At 41.4% G+C, this 22,502-nt stretch overlaps 2 long non-coding RNA genes across 4 annotated transcripts in view; one reads left to right on the top strand and one right to left on the bottom strand.

The window, feature by feature from the left end:
* LOC106505818 (uncharacterized) overlaps positions 1-22,502 on the bottom strand; it is a 43,440-nt gene that overhangs the window by 20,377 nt on the left and 561 nt on the right. Inside the window, exons 2-3 of one of the 2 annotated variants that reach the window (XR_014824903.1) lie at positions 19,914-20,180; positions 15,907-17,102 (exon numbers count right to left, since the gene is read on the bottom strand). This is a non-coding gene — a long non-coding RNA (uncharacterized LOC106505818). Of the gene's footprint in view, positions 1-15,906; positions 17,103-19,913; positions 20,181-22,502 lie in introns of those variants that run through there. The other variant, XR_002337928.2, reaches the window with a different exon arrangement.
* The window catches only part of LOC146397748 (uncharacterized), a 31,846-nt gene continuing 31,747 nt past the window's right edge, over positions 22,404-22,502 (top strand). For both annotated transcript variants that reach the window (XR_014824899.1, XR_014824898.1), the window contains exon 1: positions 22,404-22,466. This is a non-coding gene — a long non-coding RNA (uncharacterized LOC146397748). The remainder of the gene's footprint in view (positions 22,467-22,502) is intronic.

Genomic DNA, 22,502 nt, shown 5'->3' with positions numbered 1-22,502 from the left:
TTATACAACGCTTTCTCTTCTGCCCACCTTTCCTCCTTTGAAGCCCTTTGCAGGTATGAAATTCAATTTTTTTTTTTTTTGTCTTTTTTTGCTATTTCTTGGGCCGCTCCTGCGGCATATGGAGGTTCCCAGGCTAGGGGTCGAATCAGAGCTGCAGCCACCGGCCTACGCCAGAGCCACATCAACGCTGGATCCAAGCCGCGTCTGCAACCTACACCACAGCTCATGGCAACGCCGGATCATTAACCCACTGAGCAAGGGCAGGGACCGAACCCGCAACCTCATGGTTCCTAGTCGGATTCGTTAACCACTGCGCCACGACGGGAACTCAAATTTTTAAATCTGATTCGTGACTATAGTTACTAGCATCATCTCATGACCCGGGACTCTTTGAATAATACTCTTAATTTTTCTGAAGTGGAGATTCCATCCGTATACTATTTAATTAATGGTGTTTGAATTTTCACATATTTCTGTTTCCATCCTCATTCTGTTTTTTTTTGTTTCTATTATTTCAGGAGCCTCTGAGCTGAGCTACCTGCCTCCCTTCCCACCCCCAACAAGCCATCCTCTTTAGCTGTTAGTCTTCTTAAACCTCGTTCTCATCACGTCACGGCCATGCTCAAGAACCCTCCCTTGGCTCCCACTGCTTATGGAAGACTGTGTGAATACTCTTTAGACCAATTCAGCAAACCCCTAATATTTGTACAATTGGAAGCCTTCTCTTCTCAATTTATCCCCCCCCACCACCACCACCACAAGGGGCCAAGGAGGTGTGTATAAACACCCGGCCTAAAAACCAAATTCTGTCCATAACTCCGGAGCCTCCACCTGAAAATGGTCACCCCTTGGCACTCTTGCATCGAGGATTGTCCATTGAAGGATCTTGATTAAAATAAATTACAGAATGCTTGTGATTGATTGGTTGAATGTCTTTCAAGTCATCTATAATTTCTTCCTCTATCTCCCCCTTTTTATTCCTTGCAATTCCTCCCTCCCTCCATTCCTCCTCTTTTCTTTCTTCCTTTCTTTTTTCTTCCTTCCTTCCACTGCTGTGTGCAGTGCCTTGATATGATATCTCAGTTCCCAGACCAGGGATTGAATCTTGGCCACAGCAGTGAAATTGCTGAATCCTAACCACTAGACCATCAGGGAACTCCCTTGCAATTATTTTTTGTAAGGATAACTAGAGTTTCTGTTTCTCGGGATTTCTCAGTCTGGACCTAACTGAGTGAATCTCCATGACATCATTTAACATGTGGCTCTGTCCCTTGTATGTTCTGTAATTGCTGAGGGTAGAAATGTGCTCAGAGTCAAATTTGATGTTTTTGGCAAAAGCAGCAAACTCCCCACATCTTAGTGTCGTACTAGGGCTAAAACTATTTCTTGCTCACAGGGTTTGCCAGTCAACTCTTCTTTCTCCCAGGCTATGGGTTGTGTTAGGTCTTCTCTACATGTCTTCTCATTCTGACACTCTGGGTGAGGAAGTAACCACCACCTGGCCCTTGCTATTTCCATGGCTGTGGACAGAAACTCAAGGGAAGAAGAGCCAAACCATGCACATGATTTTGCTTCTGGTTTGAGGTGCTGTATGTCAGGTTTGCTCACATTCCATTATTCAAAGGCATCTCATGACCAAGTCCAAAGTCACTGGGACATGCCAGGAGATCTGGACTAGCCTGGAGGGGAGATGAATGATTATAAAGAAATAGATGTTATACAGTTTGTTAGTTTATTGGTGATGTGACAATCAAGTCACAAAGGCTCAAAAGAGTAGCCTTTATGACTTTCAATCCTATGTTTTTACTATCTGGAGTTGTAATTTAATATAAAAAGAAACTTCTGATTAACTATGTATTTTAAGGTATTATGTGTCAAGGAAAGGCAAAGTGAATATTTGACACTTTCTCTTTAATTTGCTTATTACCAAAATACAGTTTTTTTCCTACTGTCTTTCAAAGTGACCACGAGTACTTTGAAGTTGGAGGGGTCTCACTGTAACCTTATGGACTGACACATATTTGATGTATTTCATTCTATTGAAGCTGATGTTATTAAATGGTAATGTCATTGAACCATGGGAGCCTATTCAAGTTCCTTTGGACATGACTCTGGGGTTGGGGCACACTTTCCTTGCTTTCTGGTATAAGATGTTTCAGGCTTGTCTTATACATTTTTTGCCCCACACTTGGAATCTGACATTTCTCCAAGAAACTTGTTTTTCTTAGAAGAAAAATGGTATTTAGAGCTTATAATCTTGGCACTAAAAGTGTTCTTTGCTATTGGGTTAGTCATTGTTTCTAGTGTACAGACTTTTTAAAAAGGTGTTTTGCTTTTAGATAAAAATACATTGTGAGTTCATATCAATACTTCCAATTAAAACTCAGGGTTTTTGCTTATTGGCTCACATACCCACATCTAATCCTGACACAAATGGTTAAAATATAATATGAGAACCAGGAAAAAGTAAACACTGAATGTAATATTTTGATATCAAGAAAGTATTACTATTTTTAAGCATGATAATATTATATAATTATATTTTTGAAAGAATCTCCATGTCCTCTAGAGAGATATACATCCTGAAGTATTTATAGATGAAATGTCATTTTACATTGGATTTGCTTCAGGAGAATCTAAGAGTTGGGTGGGAGAAGTGGACCATATATGAATGAAAGAAAACTGGTCATGAGCTGGTAATTGTTGTTATCAGGGTGATGGGTACATGGAGGCTTATTATTTTGGACTCTATATTTTCATAATTAAAAAATTTTTTTTGTTTGGTAAATGGGTATCCATGCTATGGCGGGTGACAGTTAATATTTTAGATTTTTTTGTTGTTGCTGTTTGTTGGTTTAGATTTCAAATATCTAACATAAATAAATTTGTGCTTGTGATTTTTTTTGGTAAAAAAATAAATAAAATATTTTTTAAAATTTTAATAATACATTTTTAAAAAGATGCACTAGAAGAATATTTATGACCTGGGACAACGTTTACATTATATAATTGAGTGAAAAGGTTGGTATGCTTTTATAAAAAAACCCTGAATTTGTAGAAGGAAAAAAAAACTATATGCATATATATATATTGAAGACTACAAGGGCTGACCCTAAGTGATGTAATGGATGGTCCCCTCCTTGTTATAGATTATTTCCATTTTAGTCTTTGTGTTTTTCTGTATATTCTAATTTTCCAGTGAAGACATATACTGTTTTCATAATCAGACAGCAAGATAAATGCTCTTCACTAAGTGACTTTAAAACAATGGCTACTTCACTGCCTTGTTTGTATGCTTTTATGATAATGGCATCACCCATTTTCAAGCCATTACCAAATGCTGTGAGATTGTAGCTGCCTGAAAGCCTGTGCCCTCTCCTCTCCTCCTGTCATCTTCTTCCAAGCTTCATCTTCCCTTCTTTGTTCCACTGTTGGATGTCCAGAGCCATAAAAGCCAGGACCTTAGTGCAAAGTGGGAAAGAATGCAACTTTACTTCTCCCTGCTTAGTGATTTTTCTCTGTTCCTTATCTGGCTAAATTCTTTTTCTTTTTCTTTCTTTTTTCTTTCTTTTTTTTTTTTTAGCGCAGCATTCACAGCATAGGAAGTTCCCAGGCTAGGGGTCGAATCAGAGCTACCACTGCTGGCCCTCACCACAGCCACAGCAATGCAGGATCGAAGATGCGTCTGTGACCTACACCACAGCTCAGGGCAATGCTGGATCCCTGACTTACTGAGTGAGGCCAGGGATTGAACCAGTATCCTCATGGATACGAGTCGGATTCTTTTCTGCTGCACCACAATGGGAACTCCCTAAATTTTTTAAAAAAGACTATTCTTTTAGAAAAATTTTAGAGCAATTCACAGTAGAATCAAGAGGGAGGTATAGCGATTTCCAATATCCTTCCTGCCTCCCTATCATCAACATCCCCTAACCAAAATAATGCTTTTGTTACAATTGATGAACCTATACTGACACATTATAATCATCCAAAGTCCATGGTTTATCTTAAATTTCGTTGTTGGTGTTGTACATTCTATGGGCTTGGTTAAAGTTAAACAAGACATGTATCCATCATTATAGAATCATACAGACTATTTTCACTGCCTGAAAAATCCTTTGTGCTTTTCCTATTCTTCCTCCCACCCCCATCCCAAACCCCTAGCAACCACTGATTTGTTTACTGTCTCCATAGTTTTGCCTTTTCCGGAATGTCATGTGGTTGGAAGCAGGCAGAATATAGCCTTTTCACTTCCTTTCACTTAGTAATTTGCATTTAAGTTTCCTTCATATCATTTCATGGCTTGATAAATACATTTCTTTTTAGCATTGAATAATATTCCATTGTCTGGCTTAATTTCTTTTTCATCTCTAGCTTTCTTATGTATGTCTTATAATTTTACTAATAATTTAATAAGACTACATGGCATTTATAGAGCTTATGCTAAGTGCTGGGCATTTTGCTAGTTACTTGACATACATTAACTTATTTAGTCCTCAAAACAACCTTAGGATTTAAGAATTCCTTCTAATCCTTACAACTCTGCAACATAGAGATTTCTGTCCAAGTTGAATGGGCACAGCTCAGAGACAGCTTACAAAACTTGTCTAGCCACAAATTCATGTCTCTCTGGGTCCAAAGTTCATAGCCTTCCCACTCTTTCCTGTTGCCTTCTTTTAAGAAGAAAGAAAGGGAGTTCCCATTGTGGCATAGCAGAAACAAATTCAACTAGTATCCATGAGGATGTGAGTTTGATCCCTGGCCTCGCTCAGTAGGTGGGAGATCTGGTGTTCCTGTGAGCTGTGGTGTAGATCGGCAGCTGCAATTTTGATTTGCCCTCTAGCCTGGAAACTTTCATATGTCGTGGGTACAGCCCCCAAAATGAAATGAAATAAAATAAAATAAAATAAAACGGAGTTCCTGTTGTGGCTCAGTGGGTTAAGAATCTGGCTAGTATCCATGAGGATGTGGATTTGATCCCGGGCCTTGCTCAGGGTTAAAGGATCTGGTGTTGCCATGGACTGTCGTATAGGTTGAGGGTGCATTGGTTTGGCTGTAGTGTAGGCTAGCAGCTGCAGCTCTGATTTGACCCTTAGCCTGAGAACTTCCATATCCCTAAAAAGCAAAAAGAAAAAAGAAAAAGAAAAAAAGAAAAGATAAGAAGGAAAGGAATTTCTAAAATTGCCCTAAAATAGAGATTCACAAAACTTCATAGAGGATTTAAAGGGATTTTTATTGTATTTGTTTAATTATTCTGTATTGTATGTGCATTTCATATTGGTTTCATTTCAAAATGCACAATAATAATCACAATAATAAAATTTCAGGGAAGCAGCCTTATCTAGGCAGGATACAGAGAAACAACTGTCTAAGGGGAGCCCTGTACAGAAGGGAGAAGAGCCGCAGGGCCAGGGGGACAGGGAGGAAAGAATCAGAAAGAAAAGAATGACGCCCCAGCAAGAAAGGAAACCTGGGCGCCCTGTGGCTGTCCCTCCCTGGGCTTCTGGAAGTAAGCAAAGGAACTAAAGTACATCTGTTTTTCAAGGAAATGTCTGCACATCAACAGTAACATCAACAGCAATGTCATCTTTGGTATAGCGTTGCTTAATGAAAACATGCTTTTTCACATTATGAAAAAAACAGGAAAGTTCCTCAAACATAAGGCATGCCTTAGAAATTAAAACTAAAATTAAACAGTATTTCTCATGGAGGGCCTTCTGCCAACAAATCAAATCTATCTTTGGTGCTTCCCAAGTCACCCTTTGGGATCATGTGCCCCTTGACCTGCCTCTGATGCCCAAATCTTGCCCAGGTCCCTGCACCCCATGGTAGTTACCGCCAGGGCCAGCCCCTCTGCAGCTCACAGCCTGGGCCGGACTGAGCCTGGCGGGCGGAAGGATGTTCCCCTTTATCAGAGCACACCTCTCCCTCCTTTAGACTAATCTCGTGCCCTTGCACTCTGTATCAAGCTCTTCGGAACTGTTATCAAGTTGTAATCTGATGAACAATGGAGACTTTACCAGTGAGTTACCGTTCCTAGAAAGGTATTCGCATTTTTACAGGAAACTTGGGGAGAAAGTGCTTTAAACCAGAGGAAGGGGCTTAGTCAGGAAGATTTCAGACTTTGGGAGAAGCCCAAACAGGTGATGTTTAGGGGGTAAAAAGAGCCTCATGCCCCCATCAAATCACACTGTGTATGGAGCACAGATGGATGTGAACTCTTTAAACAGTAACAGGTTAGGGCTCTGCTCTATGTGTACATTTTAATTACTTTGAAAGAGCTAGGGGATGGGAAGGGCAGGAGGTAAAGTGGGGAAAGGGAGAGAGGAGGAGGATATGGACAAAAATAGTCAATATGGAAGTAGACACAGAATAATGACTTCTAACTAGTGGAGCTGGGTGGGGGGAGTTTAAGGCCGAATTCATCCTGGAAGTTTTTCTCTTCCCATCGAAAGCTAGGGGGGTCCACAAACCCATTCCACCAAAGCAAGGAAAGCGGGTACAGGCATTCTCAGGAAGCTAGAAGCGGACATTCTGAAGAACTTGAGAAAAGATCCTCCTCCTCCAGAGGACAGGAAATTTGCTCAAATCTATGCAGTAGCCCCTATGTTTCATTCTTGGGGTAAAAAACAAATGAACGAACAAACAAACAACAAAAAGACTTGAAATTTCTGAGCTGTGAATAAAGGCAGATAGGTTCTCTGAAATTTGACTCATCCCTTTTATAAGAACCTGACTCAATCAGCATGAATCGCAGTGGGACATTGGAAAATGTGGACAAATGAAACATTGAGAAAAGGATCAGAAAACAATGTAGCATCTGACCTCAAGACAAAACCATAGTCAAGTCAGACCCGGAAGGCGATGCAATTTTGGGTAATCACTTTTATTCTCATAGCTAAGGCTTACTGAGTCTTTACTATGTTCCAGGAACTACTCTGTTTTATACAGATAACTTCAATTTTACACCAACACTTTGAGGTGGGTACTATTTTTATCCCCATCTGATAGTTAAGTCCTTTGTGACTAAGAACAGATAAGATAATTAAATCTGACCAGAGTCACATAGCTAGTCAGTGGCAGAGCTAAAATTCAAACCCAGGAAGTCTTAGATCCAGAGTTGGTGTCACACTTGCAAGCAATATTACCCGCCTCCAACAGGAGAAATCCTACCACCCTGGGCCAGCATGGAGGCAAAGGCCATCTACAGTTTCATAACTCTGGATATGGACATCTTTAGCCCCAACCCAGACCCTCCTAGGAATGGTCATGGAATTTCCCTCTCTTTCCTGTTTCTGTTGCTCATCTACATGGGACATTATCAACCCTGGTCCTCCTGGGAATGCAGAGTCTATTCGGTCCTTTTATTACCTCCTCCTGAACCATCTTCCCTTCTCTTCTCCGCTCAAGACCAATGACACATTTCTTGAATACATTCCTATATATTTCTCCTCTATGAAAGAACCACTAGCCTTCCAGGAAGCTAAGTTCTTAAGCGATATTGAAAAGAGGCTGAAGAAGAGGCATGCAGGGTCTCCTTCAAATATGTGGGAGGCCAGGACCTTTCTAACAGGAAGAATCTGAGGTACACCAAGGATATAACTCTGTGTTATTTATAGCTTGTTGTGCATTTAGTGAATGGTTAATAATTCATTTCATTGTTCTGGTTCAATAACCCTCAGCTTTCCTTTTTATTGTTTTCATCAAGTTCCAGGGAAAATAGCATCTTCAGATATTACAGAGGAGAGGTACTGAGCTGGGTTGACCACTCTTTCCCCTGCTGCTGCCCCCACCAGCTGTGGTTTGCAATAAAAATCCTGGTGCCCAGAGAGTGCAGGAAGCAGAAGCTGCGGCACCCTTCCATGGAGTGGTGCCTAAATAAGGCTTACTCCTAGTTAGATGCCTGAGCATCTGCTGCTTATTCTGCCTGTTAAGAGGTAGGGCAGGACTGGCCCTGCTACTCACTCTGAACCATGTTCACATTTCCACATCAGCAAGAAATAGGCAGGGTCTACTCGTGTGATGGTGTTCTGACTGGGGACCAGTTTGTGCCCTGTGAGTCTGGGAAGGAGAATGGGGAACTTGGGACCTGGTGTAAGAAACCAACCACCCCAATTTGCCAACTGGCCTGGGGATGGAGGCAATGCAGCAGACTGACTGGAATCACACAGCCGAATGATTTTCCTCTTGGCTTTCACACGTAAAGGCTGATGTCCAGAGCCAACTGTTGGCAAAACAGAGTAAATTGAGGTTTGTTTGTTTTTTTTTTTTCCCTAAGATACCAGCATTCTCCTTTTCTCTTTATCTCACACAGAATTCCTCAAGCCTTCTCTTTTTTTCTTTACTTTATCCATATCTTAACTCCAAAGGAATCTGGGATCTATTCACCATAGAGTGAAAGTGGCTGGTAATAGAGCAAATGCAGATCTTCTTTTTTTCTTTTTCTTTTTACTAGAGGCTGTGATTCTCAGGCTGGCTAAAACCATTCCAGTTCAGCTTTTCTGACCACACATTGCTACCCCCAGGAGCAGATACACTGTGAACAAGAGCCCACAGGGGACTGCAGGGCTATTTGTCACAACTGGAAATAACTGGCTAAGGTCAAAGTTATGAGGCGCTAAGGGTCTTCCCGCCTGCAGGAGTGAGTGGTTAGAAGAACCCGGTCTGCTTCTTCCCCCCTCCCTCTGTTATAGGTTAAACGGGGTTCCCCCAAAATATAAGTTGAAGTTCTAACTCCCTGAACTTGCGAATGTGACTTTAGTTGGGAATTGGGTCTTTGCAGGTATAATAAAGTTAAGGTCATGGTGGAGGAGAGTAAGCTCTGGTCCAATAGGACTTGTCTTTACAAAAAAAAAGGAGATGAGATGCGGAGACAGGCACAGAAGGAAGACAATGAAGACGCACAGGGAGAGTACCGTGTGGTCTTGGAGGAGACAATGGAATGTCACATCTGTAATGCAAGGAATGCCAAGGGTTGCTGACAAATGCCAGAAGCTAGAAGAGGTGAGACGGGATTCTCCTCTACAGGTTGCAAGAGGGAGCAGGACCCTGCCTACACCGTGATTGGGATTTCTAGTCTCCAGAACTGTGAGGCAATACATATCTGTTGCTTTAAGCCACCCAATTTGTGGTACTTTGTTATGGCAGCCCTAGAAAATGAATATACTCTCTCCAACCAACACCCACCTCCGCCTGCCCCCCTAATCACGAAATGCAGGCAGTCACCTCTGCCACTCCTGACCGGGGCAGCCTTGCTGCTGACTCAGCACCGAAGGTTATAAAGATAATAGGTTATTATCATAATAATCGTTCCCTGGTCTGGCCTCTTGCAGAGCATGGAGCCCATGACCTCGGGTTGCCTCCTGATCTTTTAGAGTAAGATCAACAGAATGTGGACCTATCTGGGCACCTTCGGGATTAAACCAAGGGCCTATCAGCAGTGAAGGGAATCAGTAGAGAAACCAAATAAAGCTCTGATCTGGATCCTAAGTTGTTGCTCTGGAGCTAGAGAAAATAGACCTTCAGGAGTTCCTGTCGTGGCTCAGTGGTTAACGAATCCAACTAAGGAAATATGAGGTCGCGGGTTCGATCCCTGGCCTTGCTCAGTGGGTTAAGGATCTGGTGTTGCCGTGAGTTGTGGTGTAGGTTGCAGACACAGCTTGGATCCCACGTTGCTGTGGCTCTGGCGTAGGCCAGTGGCTACAGCTCCAATTGGACCCCTAACCTGGGAACTTCCCTATGCCGTGGGAGTGGCCCTAGAAAAGGCAAAAAGACAAAAAAAAAAAAAAAAAAAAGGACCTTCAGACCAGAGGTAGGGCCCAGCCAGGGAGTCACAGGCCTGAAGATTCCCTATGGTCTGAGTCTTCGTTACACTGGTGTCTGCGCTTCCTCCAAGCATGCCTGCAATTTGTCATGGGGGGTCCCTGACTCTCTGCAGGCAGAGGAAGAAGTGACAAGGGGTAGGACAGAGATTAGAGCAGGGCTCTCCTTAGACTTCTCCAGGTCCAAGTAGGTGATCCCAGTGATTATTCCAGAATGCTCGTGGTCTGGGTCATCACACTTCACTTTCTGACCCCCTGACTCTTGGTGTATGTAGCTGTGCAGTATCCTGACAATAATACCAGTCAAGAAAACTGTCATTTATCATGTGTCCTAGACTTACGTCTATTATTTCATATCCTCACAGTGACTCTGCAAGGCACAGGCAAGCCTCGTTTTACAAGTTGGGCTCATACAGAGTTTGTTCAAAGTCACAGAGCTGAAGTGGCTGAACCAGCAACAGAGGCCAGGCAAGACTGTTCCCACTAGACGGAACCACCTGTCCACAATGACAAACACACTTTGGCCAGCCTCGAGCAACAGAGGTCTCTGGCAATCATTTTGTCCTTGAGTTTGGAAGGCTACCCGGTGGCTTGGCCCCTTCTTTACAGCTCTCAAAACTGTTCTCAGTAGTGTCAGCATTTTTGAAAAAGAAATGTGTACATAGGAGAAAATAAAGTAAATAAAATAAAACTCTCCCAGGTCATGCAGGTAGAACAAAAAGTTCCCTGATCACTTCATGGTTCTGTGATAGTTGCACTTGGTTAAACCCAATTTGCATTTTATTTGGAAAGCCCTTGTTACACCTGTGTTATCCTGTGTGCCACATCTCCACACCAATCGCCCAAAGCCTTTTGAAGATCAATAAAACGTCCTGAATTTGAAAAGCAGTAAAGTGGAAATGATCCAAGTCTCACCGGTATCTAGGTGCTCTTCATGTCTTTAAATGCTTGATGGCCTCTGATTAAGGAGAAAGTTTCCCTGACTCCTAAATTTCTTAAAGGTATTTGATCAACATATTAGTCTTCTGCATATGTATTCCTAACCCGTGAGCCTATTCAGCAATTAAGCATAATTGTAAATTTTAGTTTTAGATAAGAGAGAGAAGGTCAAAGCAAGGGGATTAGATAAACAGGGTTATTTAATTTTACAAGTGGGTACTTAAGACACCTCCTGTGAAGTTTCCTTGGAGAGATGGCACTGAGGGGTGGTTCTCTGTCCCCCTGGAGGCTATAACTCATGAAAGCGGCCCTCAATTACTTTGTAAGACTTCGGCTAGTCATGAAATAGAGCAGTGGTCAGGAAACTTTCTGTAAAGGGCTAGAGAAATATTTCTTTTGTCACTACTTAACTCTGCCATTTGAGTGTGAGACTAGGCATAAACAATGTGTGAATGAACGAGGGGTTGTGTTCCAATAAAACTTTATTTATAAAAACAGTCAGTGGCCCGGTTTTGGCCTGTGGGCTACGGTACTCTGACCTCTGATGCGGAGCAACCAGAGGAAAATGTTATCTAAACACTGGAACGATTGACTGAGGTGCTCCATAGCAGGTTTTTAGAAAGAGAAGGAGCAGTCCCTTGCGTTGACCTATCTACTACAATTCCTCCACTTGGTACCACTGTTCGACTTTAGAGAGTGCTGCCTCCCACACATACTGTGTGATTCCTACAGGACAGGCTGGTGCCTGGATGTGCAGAATCTTACTCTCCGTGTTGTCACAGGGTAACCTCTTTCTCTATGAGCACCGTTCAAGCACCATTCAAATGGTTCTCTACGCATCTTGCCCTGTGTTGCCCTCTCAACAAAAGACAGCATCTGTGGGGAGTGAGGGATACAGCAGCCACACTGTGTGGGAAGATCCGAGCCTTGCAAGCACTTAGGTAGGAGATAATGCAGATTTACTCATCAAATCTTTTCTCCCAGATACATCTTGTAGTTTCAGAGAAAAAGTACTTGAAAAAACACAATGGGACTTCCCTTGTGGAGCAGTGGGTTGAGCATCCAGCATTGTCACTGGAAACTTCCACATGCTGTGGGTGTGCCCCCCAAAAGAAAAACAAAACAAAACAAAAAAGGAAAACATGATGATGGGCTACTGCAGATGGACAAGGCACTAACTAAAAGAACTTCCAATAAAACAATTTGAGTGGTGAAATGAATAATGAACAATATAGTATTGGATTATAATCTAAAGTATAAAATAAATACTAATGAGTTTATACTAATATAAGTAAAGGATTGAATAGATAAATAAATAAGTGGGGCTAATAGGCAAATCTCCCATACAGCAGTATTTCAAATAACTTATTGAGATATCCTCCTCCAGGGAAGAGGAGTGTTACTCCCCACCCTTTAAGTGTGGGCTATGCTTAGTGACTTCCTTCCAAAAAGCACATTGTGGGAGGCAGAAACAAAGAGTAACTGTATAGTAGAGAAGCCTGACAGTCGTAACCTTGGCCATATGATCAAGGTTAAAACACCAGCAGTGGCCAGTCATGTCGACAGCATGTACCCTTGATACGACATGATGAGAATGATACTTTCCCTCTGTATTTTTTCCCCCCAAACTTACAGCCCCAGTCTAATTATGTGATTGATACCAGATGAAGTCCAACTAAGGGATATTCTATAAAATAGCTAATAGTCCCCCAAACTGTCAAGAGCACCAAAAGCAAGGAATGGCTGAGAGAAATTAACAGCCTAGAGGAGCCTAAGGAAACATGACTAGATGGGATCCTGAGGGGATAAAGGACATTAGGACAAAGAAATCAGAAATACAGTGTGAATTTTAGTTAATACTAATGTATCAATATTGGCTCATTGGTTGTAACAAATGAATCATACTAATGTATGATGTTAGCGGTAGAGGAAACTGGGTGTGTGGTATATAGGAACTCTTTCGGTCGATCTTTGCAACCTTTCTATAAGCCAAAAAAACTGTTATATTAAAAAATCAACCATTTAAAGTATCGAAATAAAAACAGGTTTTATTATTTGGCTATTTTATATATAATTCAATTGATAGTTGCCATTTATGTATCCTGTGTTAAATATTTGACAGTGTTGTATAGATTTATCCAGACAAGGAATTGGCCCAGGATGGTTTTCAGGTTAAATCTGGCCCACTGCCTATTTTTGTAAATAAAATTTGATTGGAACACCAAAAAAAACTATTATAAAATAAAAAGCTTATTTAAAAAAAAGTAGACAACAGATTTGAACAGATACTTCACCAAAGAAGACATACAAATGGCTAATAAGCACATGAAAAGATGCTCAACATCATTAGTCATCAGAAGTGCAAATTAAAACCACAGTGGAATACCACATTCCATTTGCTAGAAAGGCTAAAATTATAAAGACTGACAAAAAGAAGTGTTGGCAAGGATGTGGAGGGATTAGAATTTTTGTATACTTCCAATGGACATGAAAGAAGTACTTTGGAAACAGTTTGCCAGTTTTATAAAGTTATGTGAACGCTATCATACGACTCAGTCATTCCATTCCTAGGTATTTACTCAAGAGAAATTACAACAGATATCCACATAAAGAGTTGTACATGGATGTTTATAGCAGCTTTATTGACATAATCCCAAGATGGAAACATCCCAAATATCCATCAACACATGAATGGATGAGCAAATTGTGATATATCCACGTAATGGAATGTTACCAATGAAAAGAAACAAACTACAGCAACATCAGTGATGAGTCCCAGAAACATTGTGCTTAGCGAGACAGGAGAAAGTGTAGGCTGTATTATGGCACTTACATGAAATTCTAGCAAATCTCAAGGGATAGAAAGAAGACCAGGAGTTGCCCAAGACCAGAGAGCAGGAACAGACTTTAAAGAAGCAAGAGGGGGAGTTCCTGTCGTGGCACAATGGAAACAAATCTGACCAGGAACCATGGTTGCAGGTTCGATCCCTGGCTTCGCTCAGTGGGTTGAGGATCTGGCATTGCCGTGAGCTGTGGTGTAGGTCATAGATGTGACTCGGATCTGGCGTTGCTGTGGCTCTGGCTGTGGTGTAGGCTGGCGGCTACAGCTCCAATTCGACCCCTGGCCTAGGAACATCCATGTGCTGCAGGTGTGGCCCCTAAAGAGACAAAAAGACAAAAAAAAAAAAAAAAAAAAAAAAAAGAAGAAGAAGAAGCACGAGGATACTTTTTTGACAGATGAGATGTTCTGTATCTTGATTGTGTGATTATATGGGTGTTTACATTTGTTAATACTCATCAAACTGTACATTTACAATGGAGCACTATCTTATGTAAATATACTTAATTTTTTTTAGATTTTGAAAATTGTGGCTTGGATTCTGAGGGTGGTTCTCTGAGATCCTTCAGGGATGACAAATTGTCTTCCCTGGTTCCATGGCCCTTCCACCATCCCATCCCATGCCCAGGGAGCAAGGGAGCTGTATGACATGTGACCCTTAAAGATGGAGGGGTCCTGCTAAGGACATTGGGTGATTTCAGAAGGCAGAAACACAGATGGAATAATCCAGGCTAGTAGAACCCAAAGAGATCTTGGAGTGTGCCTGGAAGAGAGAGAAGGAAGGGGATACACCTTTCTCAGTTCCCCACGACTCTCAGAGGGCACAGGAGAAGACCCCAGGGTCCAAAGGGAGCACAAAGATGAGCAGACAGGTAGGAGGTAGAGCCTCTGGGGTGGGGGCCAAAAGACACACAGCTATCCCTACACTGTGAGGGAGTGCTCTGTGGGGATGCTGGTGTGGAACAAAATAGGGTCTCAGGAAAGTCTGCTTGTGGCTCACACAGCAGCAGATGCCGTGCAAATAAAGTGGCCCCAGATCAGGACCAGGTCTTCTTCCCACTACTGATGCTCTCAGGTGGGCACAAAAAGAGGATTTCTCTCTCTTCCCTGCTATGCTTGGAGTTAGTGAAAGTGGGGTAGAGAGTGTTCTTTCAGAGAGAGAAAGTTTGGAACTATGAATAGCAACAGCTAATAGCAATGGATTTTGACAGAACAGTCAAGAGAGAGAGCCCAAAATTTTAACAACCAGATTGTATTGTAAACATCAGGGGCCTAGACTAAGATTTAAACAAGAATGGGCCAAAAAATATGTATCCTCTGGGTAGACTGGAAAATCAAAGTTCTGAGCACACAGAGAGCTTCATTAAATAATTTTTTTTTTTTTGCATTGGCATACCTCTGTCTGTTACATTTATATATGAATACAATTCTTAAACTGTTTCATAACTTGCTATTTTCACTGGGCTACATACAAGGAACATTTATCCATGCCAATATACAGTCTTCTATGACATAATTTTTAATGTCTGTGTAGATTTCCATCATTTAAATGTAAATGTTTTATTTAACTAGAAAGCTACGTTGGACATTAAAGCTTTTCCAGTTTTTTTTTTTTAGTGTTATAAGTAAAATTGATAAAGAATCTTAGATGTGTATCTTTTCACACACCTCTGATTATTTCCATAAATAAAAATCACAGTTAAGGGATGGCTCAGACATAGGGTACTTGAGTTTTAAGTTATTTTTTTTAACACTTTTTAAAAGGTTTGTAAAAATTTACACTCCCACTAGAAATCAACAATTTTTTAAAATTTAATTTTTATTTTATATTGGATTTACAATGTTGTATTAGTTTCAGGTGTAGAGCAAAGTGAATCCATTATACACACACACACACACACATATACACACACACACACATATATATATATATATACATATATATATGCACATTCTTTTTCAGATCCTTTTCCCATATAGGTTATTACAGAATATTGGGCAGAGTTCCCTGTGCTATACAGCAGGTGCTTGTTGATTATCCAGTTTATATATAGTAGTATGTATATGTTAATCCCCCAAAATTTATCCCTCCCCCCATCTTTCTCCTTTGGTAACTGTAAGTTTGTGTTCTATGTCTGTGAGTCTGTTTCTGTTTTGTAATTAGGTTCATTTGTACTGATTTTTTAGATTCCACATGTAAGTGATATCATGATATTTGTCTTTTTCTGTCTGACTTCACTTAGTATGATAATCTCTAGGTCCATTCATGTTGCCGCAAATGGCATTATTTCATTTTTATAAAATTCATTTTTAATTTGTATTTATGGCTAAGTAACATTCCATTGTATATATGTACCACATAGGGTATTTAACTTTTAAAGTTTTTAACACTCTTTAAAAGGTTTGTACCAATTTATACTTCCACTAGAAATTGACAATTTTTAAAGGCTAATTTTCTGTTTAGCCAAACCTCTATTTTGGCTAAATGGTTATTAGAACCGGCTAAAAGGATAGCCATAAGCCCATCTCCCTTTCAGTATTATGTCATAGTTAGGGTGAATTTAGTGCTAGTAAAAATGGCAATACCAGCACTGTTGGAATTTATCCTCAGTTTAACTTCAAAAATGGCTGTGTCCGTGTCATGATAATAACAGTCAGTGATGGAGTTAAACTTTCCTGAGAGAATATTTGATGACAGACAGCATTTACACTACTTTACTGGCATTAATGGGCCTATGAGGTAAGCACTATTATCATCTCCATCGTAAAGAAGAGCAAACCAGGTCATAAAAAGGATAAGAGCCTAGATCCATGTAGTTTCTTCAGTATTTCTGTACATGGTATTTTTTTCATTTGCACCAGATCCGATCAGAGATAATTTTCGCTCTAACAGATTAAACACTAAGTCATGGAGAAACTTTTGCTCTGAATGGGAAATACCGTGCTTGGTGGGTCTCAGGGCCTCTGTAGCAAAAATCCTGCAGACTCTGTCCCTCACTTCATCTTGAAAATCGGAATATATTGCAGCTCTAATTCCCAAGCACAGTATTATGACATACTGTCCAGTCAGTTGTGGAGTTTTCCACAGGCAATTTGTTATACGTAATAAAGTTCTGAAGTTTGCAGATGGGGTACTTTTCATATAAATTGCAGAGGATGTGAGACTATCCTTGTGCTGAGGTCGCTCCCACTCTCACATAATCCCATGTGCTTTCAGAGGGAGGACAGAGCAGGGGAGGAGGAGGAAGGCAAACAACCTGCAGCCCACTTATCTCTGCCCCCAGGGAAGGGGTAGCACATGCCTATGTCAGCTTCTGCAGGAAAAGCATTGGGCACCACTGCTCCAAACTGAAGGAACGAAAGATGGAGAGGGGACAGTGAAAATGACTGAAGGGTAGGAAAAGGTGTTTTTACCTGAACAACACAGCAAAGAATTTGAAAACATTTTCATTCCCAGTCTTCTTTCCTTAAGTAGTAGCGAGAAGTCGAATTCAACTCCCTACCTAAAAAAAAAAAGAAAAAAAGAAAAAAAAAAGATAAGATACGTGTGCCCAGCAGGGAGCGATGGTTAAACCACCATGTTTGTGCTTGAGCATGTCAAAGGCTGTCAAGATGGCCATGAAAAGAATGGGACTTCCCAAAACTGCTGTTAGAGAAGTGTTTTCTCATCAATGAACAGCTTGCCAAAGTCGAGATAAGAGCAGGAAAAACAAACAAACAAACAAACAAAATGCTTCTATTTGTTTATTCAGAGAGTTGTTCTTAATAATTCATTTGCTTGTAGTTTCCAGGGGACTGCCATCCCGCATCCATGGCCTGATTGGGAAAGGTCTGCACCCACAGTGCTAAGCGGTCCTTTTCCTTTGTGAATCTGTGAGGTTTAGGTTATCAACACTTTTGCTGTCTGCTAATGAGGTCAAGGGCATGGACTCTACACCTAACTGGGACAGTTAACTTGCTGTGCTGCACAGCTACAAACTGGGTGCTAATCCCAGGAGACATCCTTCTATTTAACGCCTACTTTCAAGACCAGCACAATCCCAGCCTCTCCACTGCAGAAACAGTTCAAAGCAGCGTGTACGTATCTTGTATGAATCACAAATCAATGTAATTATTGCCTGGTATCAAAGAATAAACATTTTCCTATTTAAGGGTAGCCTGCCAACAGAATTCTCAACTTCTAAGCTCTTCTTATTGCTTATATGGCCTCTCTGCTTTGACAGGCATCTTGCCCCAAATGACTTTTGCTGGAGATTAATATCAAAGGGGATCCTTCCATTATGCAACAATCCTCTGATTTTGAAGTTCTTTTTTTTTACATGGGATAAATTTTCTTTAATGTTTTTGTTTTTTTCTATTAGTAAAAGTCACATATGTGCATTGTAGAAATGAAATGTAGAAAAGTATAAATTAAAAAATTTATACTTTTAGTTAATGTGGGAAGATTTTTTCAAAAAAAGAAACTAAGACCAAATGATAAAGCAAATTTTAGCATTTAAGTGATTTCATTAAACTATGAACAGTCCTCTGATTAAATGCTATGCTATAGGAATGATTCATAACTATCTCCTCAGGCCATTGTTTTTACCTGGTAGTTTATTTAAAACATCATTATATGTCCATCCCTACTGAAAAATGCCATCAGTTACTTTCCTATAAATCATACTTTAAAATATATCCTTCTTTAGACTACTGCCATTAAATATTACTGTTCTTGAAACAGAAAAGGCTATGATAATTCTGGACATTAATTATTTCAGTAGAAACCTGTGTAAATAAAGACAATAATATTTACCACTTGAAATTGTCATGCCAAACACCTTGAACTTATACTGTGCTATATGTCAATTATATCTCAATAAAACTGGAAAAAAAAAAGATTTGCACACACCCAAATATTTACCACTTGAAGAGATTAAAAGAGATTAATACATTTGAGCAGATAGGACTTTGTATCTAACACCTAAGAGTCTTAATTATTAAATACCACTATAAAAATGTAACTATACTTTGTTATATAGTGTGAAAACTCTTCCATTTTCATCTTTGTTGCTTTATCTTGAGAGAAGCAAATTTTTTTTTTTTTTTTGTCTTTTGTTGTTGTTGCTATTTCTTGGGCCGCTCCCGCGGCATATGAAGGTTCCCAGGCTAGGGGTTGAATCGGAGCTGTAGCCACCGGCCTACGCCAGAGCCACAGCAACGCGGGATCTGAGCCATGTCTGCGACCTACACCACAGCTCACAGCAACGCCGGATCGTTAACCCACTGAGCAAGGGCAGGGACCGAACCCGCAACCTCATGGTTCCTAGTCGGATTCGTTAACCACTGCGCCACGATGGGAACTCCTCCTTGAGAGAAGCAAATTTTAATCATATTTCTACTCTTTACAAGTCAAACTGGTTGGACAATTGATTGTAGCTCATGTTTTTCCATGACTCTAAAGCAGAATAGGATAGGAAAGCATATGATAATGATTTTAGTTCCAGTCCAATTCTAAAATTTCAAAAAAATAAATACATAAGAAGGGGGCAGGGAAAGAGAATGGGGGAGGGGGAGGAGCAGCTAGTAGGTAAAAGGTAGGTTTACTTCATTGACTTAGAAGAGCCCCCTAAGGTAAAAGGTGTGGTGCACAGCAGATGATCAACTCTTCCTTTATCTGGGAGCTGCATCTCTCTGGCCCAGAGGGAAGGAAATAATCCATCCACCCCTCTGAGTCAGGAAAGAGTGATCTGTTGCCAGGAGCTGGGTACCTTGGGCAGCACCGCAGGGCCAAATGCCCAGCTATGTCACGGGAAGTTGGGCTTCTTGTCCTGAAGAATTGCAGAATGGTGGGGAGACTTCAGAGACTTGCTTTTCCCATGGAGTTTGGATGAAAGCGTATTCCCAGTATCACAGTGGTCCAGCAAGCTCCTCTGATGAAGAAGACTTCTGTGATCCAGAGAAAGGCTTAATCCCTGAGAGGCAGAGTGGCCCAGGAAAGAAATGGTAGATTTGCCTGATCTCAGACAAAATCACTTCATCTCTCCGGGTCTTTAGCTTCCTAAAGGTTATAATGTGATCCCTTCCAACTGTGACACTGGGGATTCTCCTCACACAGGGGGCTGTCTGGTCTTATCCTATACAAGTCAAGAGTTGCTGCTAGTTGGTTTCTTCAGGTTCCTTTGGAGCTCACAGACTCCAAATTTTATGACAAAAGCAAATATGTATCACCTCACCTCAAAGCTTCCTTGTACCATTTTACTCAATGTTATCGCTTACGTTTTTGACAACAACAGCAATAAGAACATTCTTATAAAAAAATGCAAGTCACTCACGGCTTCCTTTTGAAGTCTCCTTTCTGTCTGGGTAGCCAGCAGCATTTGCTCTTCAAAATAAGAGACACCCAAATCAAGTGTTGCCCCAGCTTGCTTCACCTTTCATGTCCACTGGGTTTATTTATTTATACATATATATTTGGATGTGGTGTGCAGCAGCTTGGTGTGGGATCTCAGCTCCCAGACCAGGAATTGAATCTGGGCCACAGCGGTGAAACCACCAAGTCTTACCCACGAGACTCCTATTCAATGGATTTATAAATGATGCTGCAAAAAAAAAATAAAATAAAATAAAAGGAGTTCCCATCGTGGCTCAGTGGTTAACGAATCTGACTAGGAACCATGAGGTTGCGGGTTCGGTCCCTGCCCTTGCTCAGTGGGTTAACGATCCGGCGTTGCTGTGAGCTGTGGTGTAGGTCGCAGACATGGCTCAGATCCCGCGTTGCTGTGGCTCTGGTGTAGGCTGGTGGCTATAGCTCCGATTTGACCCCTAGCCTGGAAACCTCCATATGCCGTGGGAGCGGCCCAAAGAAATAGCAAAAAGACAAAAAATAAATAAATAAATAAAAAATGATGTTGCATTCAATCCTGTGCCTCCAGCCAGAAACCAGGAGAGAGCCATGACCACTCTATCCCTCACTGTCCCATCCAATCCATCACCAAGGCCTCAACTAATTCATCTACTTCTCTCCTCCTCCCATATGCCAGGCCTTGTCCACCCAGCTTCTCTCACCTGAGCTCTGCACTGACCTCCTAATGGTCTCCCCATGCCCGCTCCCTAGTCCCACGTCTCCCCTTCTTCCCATCACAAAAATGTAAATTAAATCACTTCACTCTCATGCTCACAACTCTTCATGGGATCTTCCTACTGCACTTAGGATGATGTTCAAAATCCTCACTCTGGTTTACAAGACCATATGTGAGCTGTCCAGTCTCCTCTCATACCCCTCCCCTGCTAGGTCACTATGTTCCCAACACCATTTCCTCTTCAAAGCCTTCCCATGTCTGTTCATGACCATGATATGCTCACTCCCATCATTCACTTGGCTAATTCCCCCAGACCGTCTTGGTCCCCCTCTCCCCAAATCACTCATGTCCTTTTTACAGTCATCGCCAATACTAACTATATGTTTCATGGTTCATCTCTTTAGAATCCCCTCCCTCTTGAATTTCCAGAAAAGGATGGGCCATGTCTGTTGCCTTCATCATAGTAACTCAGTGCTCACCACTTTGGCCAGTCCACCATGAGCAAATATTTGTTGAATGAATGGCCAAGTGAGGACCCTTTAGTGAATGTCTCTTTCTTCTGGTCACTTAATTTCCATCTTATAAGCTATTGTCAGGAGCAATGTTGCCAACGATAATCTTTGTACATTTTTCACTTTTTCAAGAGCTCTCCCTGTGCAGAACCTTTTGGTTTTGGCCTTGGCAGGTCTTCTGTAGAAGTTGCTATCCTCTCTTCACATGCACCCTCCTTTGCTTAGGGATGCAGGTAGTTTACGAGTTCACCAAGGGTTGGCATATTTCATAATATGATGATCAACAGCACCAGCTCTGGGCTCAGCCGTTGCTGAGCCTTGAATCTTGGCTCTACCCCTTTCTAGCTAACCGGATCTTGGGAAAACAACTTAGCTTCAGTTTCATCAACCCTAAGATGGGGATAATGATAGAAATTAACAAATGTAAAAATGATTGTTACAGTGGCCTGCAAGTGCCTTATAAACATTGGCTTCTATTCATATGTTTCATTCAACCCCAGAAGGAAAGTCTAAATACTGAGGTCTAGGGATGGCGAATTTCTGAGCAGGCTTCTTTCTTTGTCTTCTGTCTTCTTTCCCATCACATTACACTCTACCTTATCCCCTGGGGTCCCAAAAGGTAGCAACAAAAATGTGATAGTCCTTAATACCCACCCCGTTCATTTGAAGGCATAAGTAGATCTGAAGTTTACACGCTATCAGTATAAAACTGCTGATGACCATTATTTAAATTGTGGCAAGATGAATCATATTTAGGAATAACAAATAATATGTTAAAGTCAAATCACTCTTTCCTAGAGAGTGTTGCTCCACTGGCATTTGGCGACAGCTCAATAGAGAGGTCTTGTAGGCAGAGAGTAGGTGATACTAACCTTCTGAACAGAACATCCAGTGCCGGTACCGAGAAGAATTTAACATTCCACTCCTACCACCCTCCCCCACTTCCCGGCTTCAGCAACATAATTTTTAAAAGAGAAGTACATCCCAATTGCTCTGTGTAGGTGGTGCAGTGGGAGGAGGTGAAATGCAAGCTTTATTTTTCCCGACTGCTTGTCATCCAATTCCCCGCTTTGCTCTGACTTTCATGAGTGATGAGGTCATCCTGGCCCAGGAAAATCAAACTCCTATTTTTCAAACCCAATAAAGGCCGGCATTGTATGCCTGCGTAAACAGAGGCCAGACGGGTCGGGTGGCAGGAACACGAGCTGCCCGCCCTCTGGCGGTCGCGTGAGACAGTTGTGCCCTGCGCTCCGACGAACAGCGACAAGGGGGCGGAGAGGCTGCGTGCTAAAATGTAAGTTAAAATTAGATCAATAGTCAGCTTGGCTCT

This window comes from Sus scrofa, chromosome 13 (genome assembly GCF_054392235.1).
Source record: "Sus scrofa isolate SSC_HxYL_T2T_F1_AM1 chromosome 13, Sscrofa_HxYL_maternal_Yorkshire_Landrace_v2.0, whole genome shotgun sequence".
NCBI lineage: Eukaryota > Metazoa > Chordata > Mammalia > Artiodactyla > Suidae > Sus > Sus scrofa.
The sequence above is the reverse complement of the archived record's forward strand: the minus strand, read 5'-3'. Positions and strand labels throughout refer to the sequence as shown.